We start from the raw sequence: 14,801 nt of genomic DNA, 5'->3' as shown, positions 1-14,801 counted from the left end.
ATGGGCAATTGTCCACGGTACCCTTGAATGTGCTTACACGCTTAATGAATGATCTCTTCCAACATTATTTGGGGAGATTTGTTGTTCTTTTAGGGATATTAGACATTCTCTTGAGGGGATCATGTTGAATATCTCCCATGGTCTTCGGGATTCTAAAACGTGAGTAAATCTATGTCAAAATCTCTTAGTGGGAGTTCTTTTGTAAGGAACTCATATACCTAGTTCATTGGATTTCAAAACACTATATGAGCATAGATCTCGAGCAGATCTAGAAGATGTTGGACTAGCCAATTTCTCAGACTAGGAGGCAACTTCGAGCATTCTAGGATTTGCCAAGGAAGTCAGTGAGGGATTATTCAAATCCAACTGTTTCTTTCATGAGTCTACTTGTAGGTTAGACCATGACATAAGGTGGAGGTTTAGTTGCATCAAGGGCGAGATTCGGAAAGGATTAATCACCCTGACTTAACCTTATGGGTGGTTAAAGGAGATTTTAAGTAAAATATTGTAGTGGTACGGGATGCTAGGATCTACAACATGTAGAGTTTCTTGATGCTTACATATTTATAACTTGACATGTCCTATTCCTAATGGGATAGGATAGTGGGCAAGATTTTGACATGGAAATAAAGTATAGGAAGGGTAGTTTGAATCACGTTACATATGGCTTAAATAGGATTGGGGAGGTGAATCTTATGAGTTTCATTGAGGTTAGTGCTGACTTATATGATTCCCTGAGCAGGCTATGCTAGATCGATGGCCATTCCAGCCGATATTGGCAGCTGGTCTAGGCGAGTCATTCCATAGTTAAAAATAGGAGTCACATGTTATACCAATTGTCAGTGTGGCCAATAGTGAGTACTTTATTTGGAACATGTTGTTATTCTAGGATTATAGAGTGCATGTATTAGATAATGCTGAGACTAGGAGAGAGCTCTTGTTAAAATGTCATGACACTCCCATGGGGGTATGACATCTGGGGATACAACGAACTTATGATTTGGTAAAAATAATGTTTTTATTGGCCTAAGAGTACCAACGAGGAAGAGATGGGAATCCCATAGAAGAAGATGGCTTTTGTAAATCATAGCTATGTGTAAATCATATTGCAATGTGGAGGTCCTAAATATATGGTAATGGTGTTCTCCACATTTAACAGTGTAAAGATGCACTTTCTCTTTAGTTTGGGATGCTACCTCATCTGGAAGATGGTTGTAATATCTACGCCCTGCATCCTTTGCATATATTTGTATCGTTGACTGCAATTTTGCCCACTATTTTTTTAAGCAAAGAAGTCTATTTGTTTGACGTGCTCAAGTGTGTCTTACTTTTGGTAATGTGTAAGCCTCGCTCTGTTCATATATTGATTAGTGTAATTTGAAAAGGAGAAGGGAAAGGGATAGTTTTTTTTCTTTTGGGGGGGGGTGTGTGTGTGGGTGGGTGGGTGGGTGGGGTGTGTGTGTGTGTGTGTGTGTGTGTGTGTGTAAAAGATAAACACAATGGGCTAACTCCAAAAAATCCACTAGATTTTGACAATTATTTCTTCTAGTTTTGGCATGCCAACATTATGTACCTCGAGCTTGAGCACCTCACTTATCCACAAGAAACATGGTGCTTTATAGCAAACAATTCACATCCATAAAAAAATAATGACAATATGTCACACCAACAGCACTTATGATTTGTTGAGCTCAAACATTGCCATCATGCTGGGGATCCGACAAGTGGTGATGCGATGGGTTATAATAGGATCATAAGCATGCAGCCTTTGAGAGAAATGGAGTGAGGGGGGTTCTTGGTAAGGTTTCAAGGTGTAAAAATCCTATTAGTAAAGGATAGTTCAAGTGTTGATGCAATGAGTAGAGATTGTGGGATCTAGTCACTGTTAAAAACTCCGACCTCCAAAACAGTGATAGCGTAAGCATAATACTATAATGAAGCATATGTTTATAGATGTTGTGGCTGCATGCAAGAGAATTCCAATGATAATAGTCCTTCCAATGCTTCCTTTTCAGTGTTTGGCTGCATACTAGAGTGAAATACTAAATTTGTCACCAGTGGAGTGGAGGAACATCCACAAGAATGTCCAATGGACTCTGATGGTTCAAGGAAGATCGTGAGACACTCATTTTATTCAAAGGTTTTTTGGCCAAAGTGCTTTAGTGAGATCCATGGTGTCCTACATTAACCATTTGTTTTCCTCATTGGTAAAGTGCCCAATTTGGTACTCGCACCAAACCTCAAACTTAAATTCTCTGTGTAAACACATACATGCCATTTATAGGGTAGTGCCTTGTGAGGACTCAATGATGAGCTACACTTGTGCATAAGATTTTCAAATAATAGCTTTTACCATTGATACAAGTTCTTGTGGCATCCATGAATTAGAGTCAAAGCTCACAATCGTCTGTCCATAGATGTTCTCATCTCTCAATAGACAATGATGTTCGAGGTAAGCACCCTTTGGATTAAAACTTTCATATTCGTGTGTCTTTAAGAGATTTGCCAAAGGTTTCTCATATACATAGAGAGTATATATTAGCCAATCTATTTATATTTATACCATGACAATACGCTCTTATTTTATTACCTTTAATAGTTCTCCATATTTTTTTGGAAATCTTTCTTGAGCATTGTAACACACTAAATTAAAGGACTAATTAGATCAAGGGGTTCCTACACTAAAAACTTCTAGATACATGTGGAACCTACTTATTATACTCGATTTGATGTCATGTGGAACTTGCTTAATATAATCAATTTGAAGTCATGTCCTATGTCCAAGGTAAAAAAAAATAAGAGATTAATATCATGGTGTAAATATAGGCAAGGTGGTGAGAATGTATTTTCTATATCCTGGTATAAATATAGCTAGGGTAAAAATTGAGTTTTTTATATAAACTTGAAACTATAGAGACATCGTGGTTTTCTTTCTTATGTGTGACACATCTTCCTCCACAACTCATTGAAAATTAGTGCTTTTGGCACATCTTTCTCAACAACTCACCTAAAACTAGTAATTTTGGGTGAATTTTTTGAAAAAATACCATAGATTTCTAAAATAGCCCCCCTTCTTTTGCATGCTAATGTCAAGGCTATAGGTTTGGGGTAAGTTGTTAACCTCAAATGAATTAAGGATTATGCTTTATTGTGGTGATCATGGGTGTCCTTGATCTCACCTACTTGTTGTGTATACTATGCCTCTAGATGGTCATACCAGTTGTTGTTGTGCTTCTTTAGAAGGTCATTAAGTTCTTTATAGTGCTTTTCAATTGTTCAAGCTTGCAAGTTTTTCTCTTTGTGAGCATGATCATGCCTTTTTTCTTCAGCGCTCGGGCCTTTTCTAGTTTAAGCCTTGTTTCTTTTATGAAGGCTTTCCCATTATCCTCCTTTTCTTTCTCCTTTTGACCTTCTCCTATTGTTGAGCCTTATGAACATGTGACACGAAGGCCCGAAGGGCTAGGGAGAGTGCGGGGCATGGCAAGCGCTCCTTTACCTTGCAAACAGAATTAGGGGATAAAGCGCTCCTTTACCGTGCAAACAAAATTAGGGGATAAAGCACTGAGTCATGCTCTGGCTAGGACGGAAGAACCCTGGAAGTCGTGCATTCTGGCAACATCTTTGAAGGGTTGACTGGTCAACTTCCTATATGGGTGTTGTACCTACTACTTGGGCTCCTCTTCTTGAGGTGACATTATATCCTATTTGTTGTTAACCTCAAGAACGTTGAGTGAGGTAGATGGCCTTGGCCTTTGACTTGGGGATTGTGAAGTTATTTATTGAGTAGATTCTTGTTTATGTATATCACAATTCTTGCATGAAGGCTGACACCACCCATGTTAATCTTATTTGGGGTTTTCTTTGTGTTTTCACCCAAAGCACTCCATTGGCTTCCTTGGGGTATATCAAGCTACTGCATATACATGGATGCAAGTGCATCTTTCCCTCTTCATATACTAAACTTGCTCTTTTTTTACATTCTTATGATCATCGATTTTCCTTAACTTGGCTCTTGGGGTTGTGTTTTATTCTTGTGAAAATATTGGAGCTAGAATGGGTGCCTAGTTATTAGCATACGAGCCTCTATAACATGGTGGATTACCTCTCGATGGAGGGTCTTGGAAGTGCACCTAAAGCCTGTGCAAAGATTGGTATAAAGTTGAAGATATCTTGTAGCTTCATACATGTAATTTTATGTGTCATGGTCTCACACAATTATAAGTATGATAAAAATGCCTCGTTTCTCTTGCGAAAGGACACTTATTGGCTATGTGATTATCATTACAAATTGAGCACAAAACATAATCATGTTGAGGTTCTTAAGTGAGGGGAGTTGGATTATTGATAAACTATCTACATTTGCTCTTGCATCAATGACACTAACTCCTTAGTGGCCTTTGCCATGGCATCATGAGGGTTCTTGTTGCTAGATCTTGATGTTAAAGAAACAACTTCATAAACCATATCTATGTCAACATAGTCTAGCTCATTTTTAATATGTGATGACCCTTTAGAAGAAATTATTCAACATTGTGGAGACTTCCTTTTCCTCCATTTTTAGACCTCCTCTTGGATTCTTTTATTGAGGCGGCATGCCATGGATTACTTTTTGAGGCCATTATTCTCATTATATAGTCATTAGTGCTAATTACTATTCCTTTACTTAGATTATGCCAAAATGTTGAGCCTAATCAATTACTAACCACAATTCTAGTTACATGAGTTATGCAAAGTAGGAAGTGCATGGGTGGTCAAACAGTTTGCACTACGGTAGAGGGGCTAATTTGCCACAAAAGAATCTCTCATCTACCCCCACTTCTGGAGGAGCTTACTGGGAGATTTATGAATGTGAAAGTCCAATTACGAGATGAATTTGATGAGGTGTCTTTTGTGAATTGGCTAAAATTATGTGATATAATTAGTGTATGTAAATGTTTTCTAGTTGGCGCGTCACTGTACTAACTTTTAATAGTTTGAATTGTGGTTTTCTACAAATTAAAGCTATGAATACTATCGCTCCAATGTGGCAAAAACATTTGCATCAATTTTTTGGAAAATGTTGATGCTTAACGCTTCATCGAAGGCAGTAAAATTTTCTTAGGTGTCACTAAATATGTCTGCACCACTAGCATGCCTACCACGTGGGTACTTTCATCATATATAAGCCCCTCACTCCCCCCCCCCCTCTCTCTCTCTCTCTCTCATAACACAGAGTAGGATGTAACACTCTTGATCCACTTGCATCCTAGGTATGGGTTCATATTTCTATATCATAGTCATGCTCAGCCTCTATGATCGTTTGCCTAAGGTTAAATATGGGCCCTGAATATGCACCCAAAACGTTAACATTAGATTGCTTGTGTGCCTATTTTCATGTTTAGCCTAAGGCCAAAGCTTTTCTTTTACAAAAGCATACTTAAAATAGAAAGATTAAGCTTTTATATAAGTATGTAATTTGTGTTGTTCTTGACACTTAACTACTCTCACAATGCCACATGTGTGCTTTCGTTATCAACATTGTAAAAAACTAATTATCTACTCTTGAAAACAAAACTTCGCTACGACTAGCATTAGCAAGCCAACTTTTCTTAACAAGCTCAGTAAAGGCATGAAAAGTTGTACGGAGTTCAAAGATATGGACGTAAAGAACACAATCAGTACATGCCAAGCATCTACTTCTACTTTTTATTAAACACAACTTACTCCTTCTTGTGGCCAAAAGAGAGGGAGGAAAGGGATTAGGGAGAAAGGAGATCTTTGAGATTTGAATTTGGGAAATTATATTTTGTTGTAGTTAAAAGAAAAGCCTATGGACGTAAAGCCTTGACGGGTACGTACTACCAGCCTATTTTTAATTATAAATAATAATAAATTATTGGTTGACGCCTCGTGTCACTGACATTCCCTTCATGCGTCCTCGCCCCATAAAAGCCTCACACCGTTTCGCCTCTCCACAGAAACCCTAACCCCCACTCTTTCTCTGCTTGCAGAAACCTAACCCGCCTCTTTACTGAAACCCTAACCCTTACCTCCTCACCCTCTCCCCTGCTACAGAAACTCTAAATCTTCACCTTCCTCTGTCCCCCTCTTCTCCTAGAATGGGAGCTCCTCTGCTTTGAAGGTGAGATGCTTTTCGCCACTCTCTCTGTTTTTCTTTCGCGTGTTCTCTTTGCGTTTTTCCACAATCACTGTATGCATTCATGTATGTATGGCTCGAGCGTCTTGGCATTCATTTGCATGCAAATGTGGGGTTTTTCTTTTGTAATTTGTCTCTCCCACGGAGGGTATCATGTGGGGAACATTGCATTTCCCACCGTCCACGTCTAATGTGTGCACTCTCGAACTAAAGATGCTACATATGGTGAAAGAGAAAATTATGAAACTTCATTGCTGCCCAAGACTAGGGTAAATGAATGTGTACATAGAGATGAGGAGACCTCATATGGTATTTTCTCATGTGAGTGTATGTGTTGGTCTCCTTTTTTAAGACCTCTTAATATGGCTTACCCTACACCTAGATATTAATTTCTTTTTCTCTTAAGAAATAAATTCTTGTGACAATTGAGAAAGTAATTGAGGCAGTTTTGCTCTCTTTTATAGGAGAATTGATTGCAAATGAAAGTAAAGGGTCATCTCTATGCATGTCAACTTGTGTAGGAAGATTATCTTTGGGAGGAGGAGGAGGAGGAGGAGGAGGAGGAGAGTTCATTATGACATGGTGTTAGTGACAAAAAGTGTTCTCGTCTCTTAAAAATAAGAGAGAAAAGTATTTCTATGAAGTTTCTTGTATGGAATTATGTAGGCACTTTCGTGCGGCTTGAGGGATGCTTTGAAATTTCAATGTTTTAGGGCTTGATTTTTTTTAAAGCAATTCATTATTAAAATTGAGTAATTTTCGTATGTTGGGTTCAATTTATGGCTCATGTAGACCATAGAATTGTCATCTTGTTGCAAAACAACGCCAATAGCATGGTCATTGGCATCTATGATTGGAAAATGGGTCATTTATAGAAAAAGTGGGTCTTTCGAAGGGCTTGCTTTAAATAAGAGATCTTTGCGAGAGTATGCTTAAGGGCATCTTTAAATAAGAGATCTTTGTGAGAGTATGCTTAAGGGCATCTTTGCGAGAGTATTCTGAAGGGCTTGGAAGGTTGTGATAACTGATGGGGTCATCAGTATCTTTGTCCTTTGTGTCATGACTCCTTTGGAGAGATTTTTAGGATCTGTCAAAATTATCAAAGAAAATCTGAGGGAGTTGGGGAGGTAAATCGTTCCACAGAAGTAACATTTAAAATCTTGGTAAATATTGCTTGTGTGGTCCTATTCGTATTGATATTTGGATGTAAACAACAACACATTTGGTGTCTAATTTTTCATTTGCTTGAATTTGAGGTAAGAGGAAATTTTTAAAAGCCATGTTCTCGCTGAAATAAGTGGAAATAATTTTTGCTTTTAGTTCAAGGTGTTTTGAATGACTCTTTTTCTCTAGCTATTATTAGGACTCCACATGAGGCAGCTTTTGGAAGGCCATTCCAGTCTTAATTGACCATGGCAGTGAATATTATGTCCATGATCAACAAGAAAAGTGGAAACAATTTTTGTCTTTGGTTCAAGTTGTTTGGAATGACTCTCTTTCTCCAACTATTGGTAGGACTCCATGCGAGGTAACATTTGGAAGACCAAGTTCTACACTCACTATTGGACACTGATGACGTTGTAGTATCTAGTCCATACCATGCATGATGGAGTAGATGGTTTATTGTCTTGTGGATGAGACTAGAAATTGCACTTTCTTACAAGCTGAATTTGGACATGTTCCTGGATTCATCTAGGTATATCTTTATGCTGTATTAGCGGACATGCAAATTTCACATTGTGGAGATTTTGTCCAAGCTGCAACCAGTTGATATTGTGTTATTTCTTTCTATCTTTAGTGGTGTATATGCCCTAACAACTACCTTTTTATTGTAATAATTCTTTCTATTTGTTATGATCCTTAGGGAAACTTAGTAGATAGATCTTTGTATGAATGTATGCCTGTGTGTGTGTGGGTACGTGGGAGTATATATTGATACCGAGTTCTATATCCACTATTGGGTAGTGATGACGTTAGTGGAAATGTCGTAATATCTAGTCCATACTATGCATGTTGGAGTTGATGGTTTATTGTCTTGTGGATGACTACCATGAGGTTATAATTTGCGCTCTCTTATAAGGTGAATTTGGACATGTTCTTGGATTCATCTAAGTATATAGCATTTGGAAAACCATTCCAATCTTTATTGACCAAGACATTGTCTTCACTGCTGAGCAATAGTTACGCGAGAAAGACTTATGGAGTTTGTGAAAGACAGGTTGGCCAAAGCGCAAGAGATCTATTCTTGGCAGTCGGCCAACAAGGATAGAAGGGATGTGAAATTCTCGTAAGGAGATTGGATTTATCTTGTGCTTATGAAACAAAGATTGAAACATGCGAGCAAGTGATGTCCAAAGTTATCATTTCTAAGTTTTGGACCCTTTTCTATTCTAAAGAAGATTAATGAGGTGTGCGTGAAGTTGAAGTTTACTTCTAGTTTGACCCTGCATGATGTGTTGCACGTTGCTTGGTTGAAGCATTATGCCGGATCTCTCTTCATAAATGATGAACCGAAACCTGATATTTTTGATGAAGTTGAAGTAATGGTTCCAGAACATATCCTTTTGCATAGCTTCTGCTCTGGCCGCAAAGAGGGTGAATTCCTTGTGAAGTTTTTGAATCAAGGGATGCATGCAGCAGTTTGGCTTGACAGGAACTTCTTCGAAGATTATCCGACATTATTGATGGACTATTGGAGGCTATGCAGCTTCCATTAAGTTATGCAGAAGTGAATGTCACCTGCATCCCGCACTTTGATGCCACATGGACATGTGTTCAACAGGTGCAGTGTCCTAGAGTGGTTTCTGGTCCTTTGTTAGCCCTTATCGGGGACGAGTCAGCCGGGAGTCCACTAGAGAGTCATGGTTAGGTGTGTAGTGTCCTGTACATGTTCATGGTTAGGTGTGCATGTCTTGTACATGGTTATGGTTTGGTTTGCAGTGTCTTCTACATGCAGCGATGCCAGACTGATACATGGTCATGGTCATGGTTAAGTGTATAATTTTCGTACATGGTCATGGCCAAGTGTGTAGTGTCTTGCACATGAGTAGTGCTAGTTTGTGCTGTGAGTCACCCTTTGGAATGCTGTAGAGGTGTCCCACGCATCAATTGTTGGAAAAATTCAATGTAAAAGAGTGTGTGTGAGTAGGGGCATGCGAACCACTCCTTGTATGGATTATTTAAGTAGGGATGTCATCGAGTATGGCTTGGCATCCTTATCTTATCATGTACTTTGGGCTATATAATAGCCACCCCTATGTGTGTGAATATAACATTGAGCAAGATGTAGCTCTTGTAGATCTCGTGTTTAGCTTAGGGTGTATTTTAATCTTGCGTATGTGTTGATCTTCTCTTGCTGTCCCAATATCACTATCCCTGTGTATCTTTTCTCCCTAATCCTAATCCAACAAAGGTATTAGAGCTTGTGCGTGGTTGGATCATCTCTATGTGCAGACATTGCCGTCCTCCTAGCGTCGTCTGCTGCCGTTTCAAAGCCCAGTGCCGCCGTCTCAAAGCCTTGTGCTGTCGTTCTTCAGAGCCCGCCCCTGTCGGTTAGATGAGTGGCGCTACTGCCTTGCCCAGGGAACTATCTTCGTCGTCCTGTCGGGTGGAGCTACTACTTTCGGGGCTTCGTGCTTGGTGATTGCGCCCGTTTCCGCCCGGCTCAGCTTTGCTCCGCTCATTGGGAGGCAAGGGATCGACGTTTGGCCACCTCCATTTCCGACATTCAATATAGCGCCTCACCTCCAGCCCTCAGTGTGCGTCGTGCTCTCTTACCAGCGACAAGCATCCACGTGTCAGCGTAGCACCTTACCCTTGCTCTCGGGCTTCCATTCTGCACGCCCTCGGTGTGGTTCCAGCTCTGTGTGTGTGCCCTCCAGATTCTCTCGCCATGTGTCTTTTTGGTCATCAAGGCCCTTTGCTCCATTTGCACTCCCTGCACTTTGTTGCATCTTGACAAGGATTACAGCGTAGCTACAGAGACTTGTGCTTGCTAGTTTACTTTATCTTCTGCATTTTGGGGGTTTTGCAAGATTGGGGATCCTGCAAAATCAAAGCCAATCACAATTTTCCACCTTATGGTAAGAGTCAAAGCCATTCAGACACGTCAATTTGGGGCTTTTCTTACTCCGTGTTTTGAAATTTTGAGTTTTTTGAGAGTAATCTATTGGGCTTTTTCGTTATGTTTGGGGATTTTTTGAAATTTAGGGCACTCTTTGTCGATTGGAAATTCTGTCAATGGCATTATTGAGAATTAAAGCCATTCAGTCAAACTTTTTGGGGCTTTTCTCATGTCTGCAAAATTGGTAGCCAATTAGGTGATCAATTTTGGGGCTTTCCCTTTGTTTGCATATTCAGCCATTTAGAAGCCTTTTAGTGAAATTTAGGGCTTTTTTTGTAAGCTGAATTTTGAGGCAAATTTAGGGGTTTTCAGTCCAAATTTGGGGCTTTTGGATATTGAGGCCATTTTTGTCAGATTGGGGCCTTTCTTGTGCTGTTAAGCGATAATTGGACATCCAATTTGGGAATTTTGGAGAATTAAAGCTATTCGTGAAAATTTTGGGCTTTTCTCACTTTTTGGGGGTTTAATAATCAGATTTTGGGCTTCCTATGAACATTGAGCCAGCCAATTGAAACTCTTGAACGATGACATAGAAAGAAAACCCAGCGTAAACACAAACAAAAACATAGAAGTCCCAAATACAAATAGAACTCCAAGAATTGGACATAAAAACCCCACAGAAAACAAAAAAAACCCCAATCCCAAATTTGACAGAAACCCTAATGGCTCGAAGTCCCCAATTAACAAACTTATGTGAACCACCCCCTGTATGGATTATGTAAGTAGGGATGTCATCGAGTATGGCTTGGCATCCTTATGTTATCATGTACTTTGGGCTATATAATAGCCATCTCTATGTGTATATGAACATAAAATTGAGCAAGATGTAGCCCTTGTGGATCTCGTGTGTAGTTTAGGGTTTATTTTAATGTGTTGATCTTGTCTTGCTGCCCCATAATTACTATCCCTGTGTAACCCTAATCTTCTCCCCCTAACCCTAATTCAACATCTACTTAGGGAGCCAGAGTCCTGTTTGCAAGCGTACTATTAGAATGTGTTGTTGGCTAGGGGGCACCTTATGGACCACCCTAGGGGCCAAGGAGGCTCCCATGTCCAAGCATCAGGCCATATGTTTCCTATGGAACGAGTCGGTAGCCTTCTACAGGCTTGAGTAGTAGATGACTAGGCCCTAGGAACCTTGACAACATGCGGGTAATAGCCCATCAAGCATGTGTGTGAACCCATGTTAAAAGCAATGCATTATATATGATGTGTATCAATCGTGTGTTATATATACAAGCCGACATCATGTTATTTTGGTCGACCAGCGAAAAGGAACCCTATATAAGTATGGGCTAGGCATAGGAGAAAACATTTGATTATTCACACAGACACACCAGTCAACCTTGGCATTTATATAATATATGTTTTTAAAACAGTCAAAACTGACTTAATTACGGTTTTATACCTTTTTCCTATAAATAGGAATCAGGATTATCATTCAAAGATCAAGAGGATCCATTTGTCATAGTCTACAAGGCATCAAGGACATAGAGGTGGTTCAGCAGGAGCTTCACTTGTTCGATTGTAAGTAGAGGGCCATAAGGATCTTTGGTATGCATCATGAAGTTGTGAATCAGCAAGATCATCGTATATATACTATATAGTATGTTTTGGTAATATACAGTAGATTAGGTCTCTCTCTCCTTCTCTTCTGTGTCTTTGCTAAACATAGGATTAGTGTTAATCTTCTTCGCTTAGCGTTAAACATGAATACGCTCCCACAATGCATGTTACATTGGAATGACAGCTTAAATCCTAAAACAACTTTTGGCTTACATTTTGTGCATGCTAAATTAGGGTTTGCAGGCCAAAATGAGGGTTTTCATATTTTGCATGAGTTCAGTCCTAGCAACAATGTTTTCAGTTCTAGATTCAATGTGGAAAGTGGAAAAATCAAATTAGGGTTTTCGTTTTTAGGGTTTCACTCCATTTTTGCATGTAGCATAGGTTGCATGTAGCATAGGTTGCATGTAGGGTAGAATCTACACAAGACTTAGCCTAGGTGTAACCTAGTTAGGAAAGACTTCTTTTTGTTACTCCCTCCACTAAAACCTCACCTTGATGGAGAGCAATGATGCTTGGAAAGAAGAGTTACGGTGTGAGGATGAGACTAGAGACGGGAAGATGAAGAACGATACAACAGGGAACAAGAACGCCAAGCCCAGTACGAACATGCTCAATACAAGAAGTAATTTGCTGAATTGACAAGAGACGCAAAGTGAGACGGAATGTCCGATCTCTCTCTCAAATAAAGTATATTGATCTTGAGAGAATCAAGTACATAGTGTCATGGGCATTTTTTACCAGGTTTTCATACCAATGCATATGAATACAGTATTGCAAACAATGTGTTGTCGTTGTAGACTTGTAGCTCACACTACCCTCTCAAGTGCCCATGTTCCCTACCATCTGCTCTCTATTGTTCCACCAACACATAGTACCAGCAATCAGCAAGAGATCTCGTAGGACAAGGGAACACTACACAGGGTATGTAATCATGGAGTTTGGTTCCTCCCTCCTACTACTTGCTTCCATATTTAAGCATCAAAGCTTACCAATTGCAAGTAGAGTCGATGACAGGAGAAGTCTTTGCGATGGAAGCATTCGGAGTATTGAAAATTTTGATTGATCCTTCGCGACAAAAGTCTTCAAGAGGATGCAGGGAACTCGGGGAAAGCTTCCCCTATGGTTCAACTCGAGAAAGGAGGGCTGAAATTAGGGTTTTCAGCAAAAAGAGCAGAAATTACAACAAAAATAAGAGCTGTTTTATTGAATTTTAGTCATTGGGAGTGTGTGGGAGAGTGTACACCACCTGGAAACGCTCTTGGAAGCTTGGAAAACACACTAGCAAGCATGGATATGGAGTCGGGAAGGAGAAAGTGCAAAAAAATACAGCCAAAGAGGCCTCATGAAGAGGGCGCCTACTTCTAGAGAGAGGGCAGAGAGAGACGGTGAGTTGTCCACTCTAGGTGTCAGGTAGAGAGGACAAGTGCCTCGTGGTGCAAGCTTGAACGAACACACGGTTGGTTGCTCCCTTTGTACAAAGGGAATGTGGTGGACATTCGGTTTTGTCCACCTTAGGGCATTAGTGTGTGCGAACACAGGGTTGGTCATAACTGAGTTTTGGTTGCGTGTGTACTTACTCACTTATAAATTAGTGCTAATTTCTAAAGCTAGGTTTATGACCAATAGTTGCCACTTGTCACATGCCACATAACCATGTCAGTAGACAGTTACACGCACGGTTCACGGGCGGGCGTCCCCTTACGCGGAACCATATATTGGTCAGGCAAGCATGAAAACAGCATGCAATTTCAATTGCAAGCAAGCACATAAAGATGCTATGCAATGCCACTTGTCACATGCCACATAACCATGTCAGTAGACAGTTACACGCACGGTTCACGGGCGGGCGTCTCCTTACGCGGAACCATATATTGGTCAGGCAAGCATGAAAACAGCATGCAATTTCAATTGCAAGCAAGCACATAAAGATGCTATGCAATGCAACATTGGTATGGACAATCCCCGTTCATGAAACTATACAAAATAGACGTGCTCTAGGTACGTACACGAGGTACTAGACCCAATGGAATACCAATCCTCTAGGCATTTCCAGGCATGTACACACAGGCACAAGTCCCAACGGAAAGCCAAGTCCACAATATCACATGAGCAGCATTAATCCCCGACATATGTAACTGCCATGGACATCAGTCCAATGTACATAGATAAGTAAAAAACACGGGTGGATCAATTGGGTGGCCAAATGGTGACATCACCTCCGGCTTCTAAACAATTGTCCGTAAATGAAAAGCATCCAAATAGGTGCGAAGCAAATGCGGGTAATCTGTAAAGAACTCTTCATCTACCCATTTAGCATCAATGGGAAGATAGTTCTTAAACTTCACGAGGTAACGCCTGACAATTTTGCCTGTAGCAAGCTTGTGTTCCTTGTGATACACAATTTGCTCTGGTTGCAAAATCTTCTCAAGGTCACCCACTTCTGGTGGATCCTCAATGATTCACTGGGCTCCGGCCCTATATACTTGCAAAGGAGACTCACATGAAAAGCATTGTGTATGTGCCAATCACTAGGCAATGCCAACTTGAAAGCCCACTTCATTGATCTTCTTGATCACTCGAAAAGGCCCATAGTATCTGGTTGCAAGCTTAGGGTATGCACTCTCTTTGCTAGGCCGATTTGCAAGTCTTGCTTTCTCAAATTTCAGCAATACCCAATCATTGTCTTTGACATCAAATTGCCTTCTATGCTTGTCGGCAGCCTTTTATGCTTGTCTTGTGACCTTGCAATGGCTCTCCACACTTGAGGAAAAGCAATATCCAAGTCTCTTACATACTCATTAGGTGTAAATATCTCATTCTTTGTGCGAAGGATGGGTGGCAAAACCACTTTACCATAAACAATCTCAAACAGGGCCTTTCCGGTAGACGCATGCACCGTGTTGTTATATGCAAATTCCACAAGCGGTAAGTACTTCTCCCAACGAGACTTTTGATCCACCACATAACGTTTCA

General features: G+C 40.2%; 1 protein-coding gene across 4 annotated transcripts in view; it reads left to right on the top strand.

Annotated features, from left to right (window-relative positions):
* Window positions 1-5,887: 5,887 nt before the first annotated feature.
* Window positions 5,888-14,801, top strand: part of LOC147614261 (uncharacterized) — a 54,011-nt gene continuing 45,097 nt past the window's right edge. For 3 of the 4 annotated variants that reach the window (XR_015263095.1, XR_015263096.1, XM_086780811.1), the window contains exon 1: window positions 5,889-6,121. The gene's annotated coding sequence lies outside the window, so the exon portion shown is untranslated. Of the gene's footprint in view, window positions 6,122-14,801 lie in introns of all 4 variants that reach the window. The other variant, XM_086780810.1, reaches the window with a different exon arrangement.

The sequence above is a fragment of the Cibotium barometz genome, chromosome 42, assembly GCF_041138505.1.
Source record: "Cibotium barometz isolate CiBa-2024 chromosome 42, ASM4113850v1, whole genome shotgun sequence".
Lineage (NCBI taxonomy): Eukaryota > Viridiplantae > Streptophyta > Polypodiopsida > Cyatheales > Cibotiaceae > Cibotium > Cibotium barometz.
The sequence above is the reverse complement of the archived record's forward strand: the minus strand, read 5'-3'. Positions and strand labels throughout refer to the sequence as shown.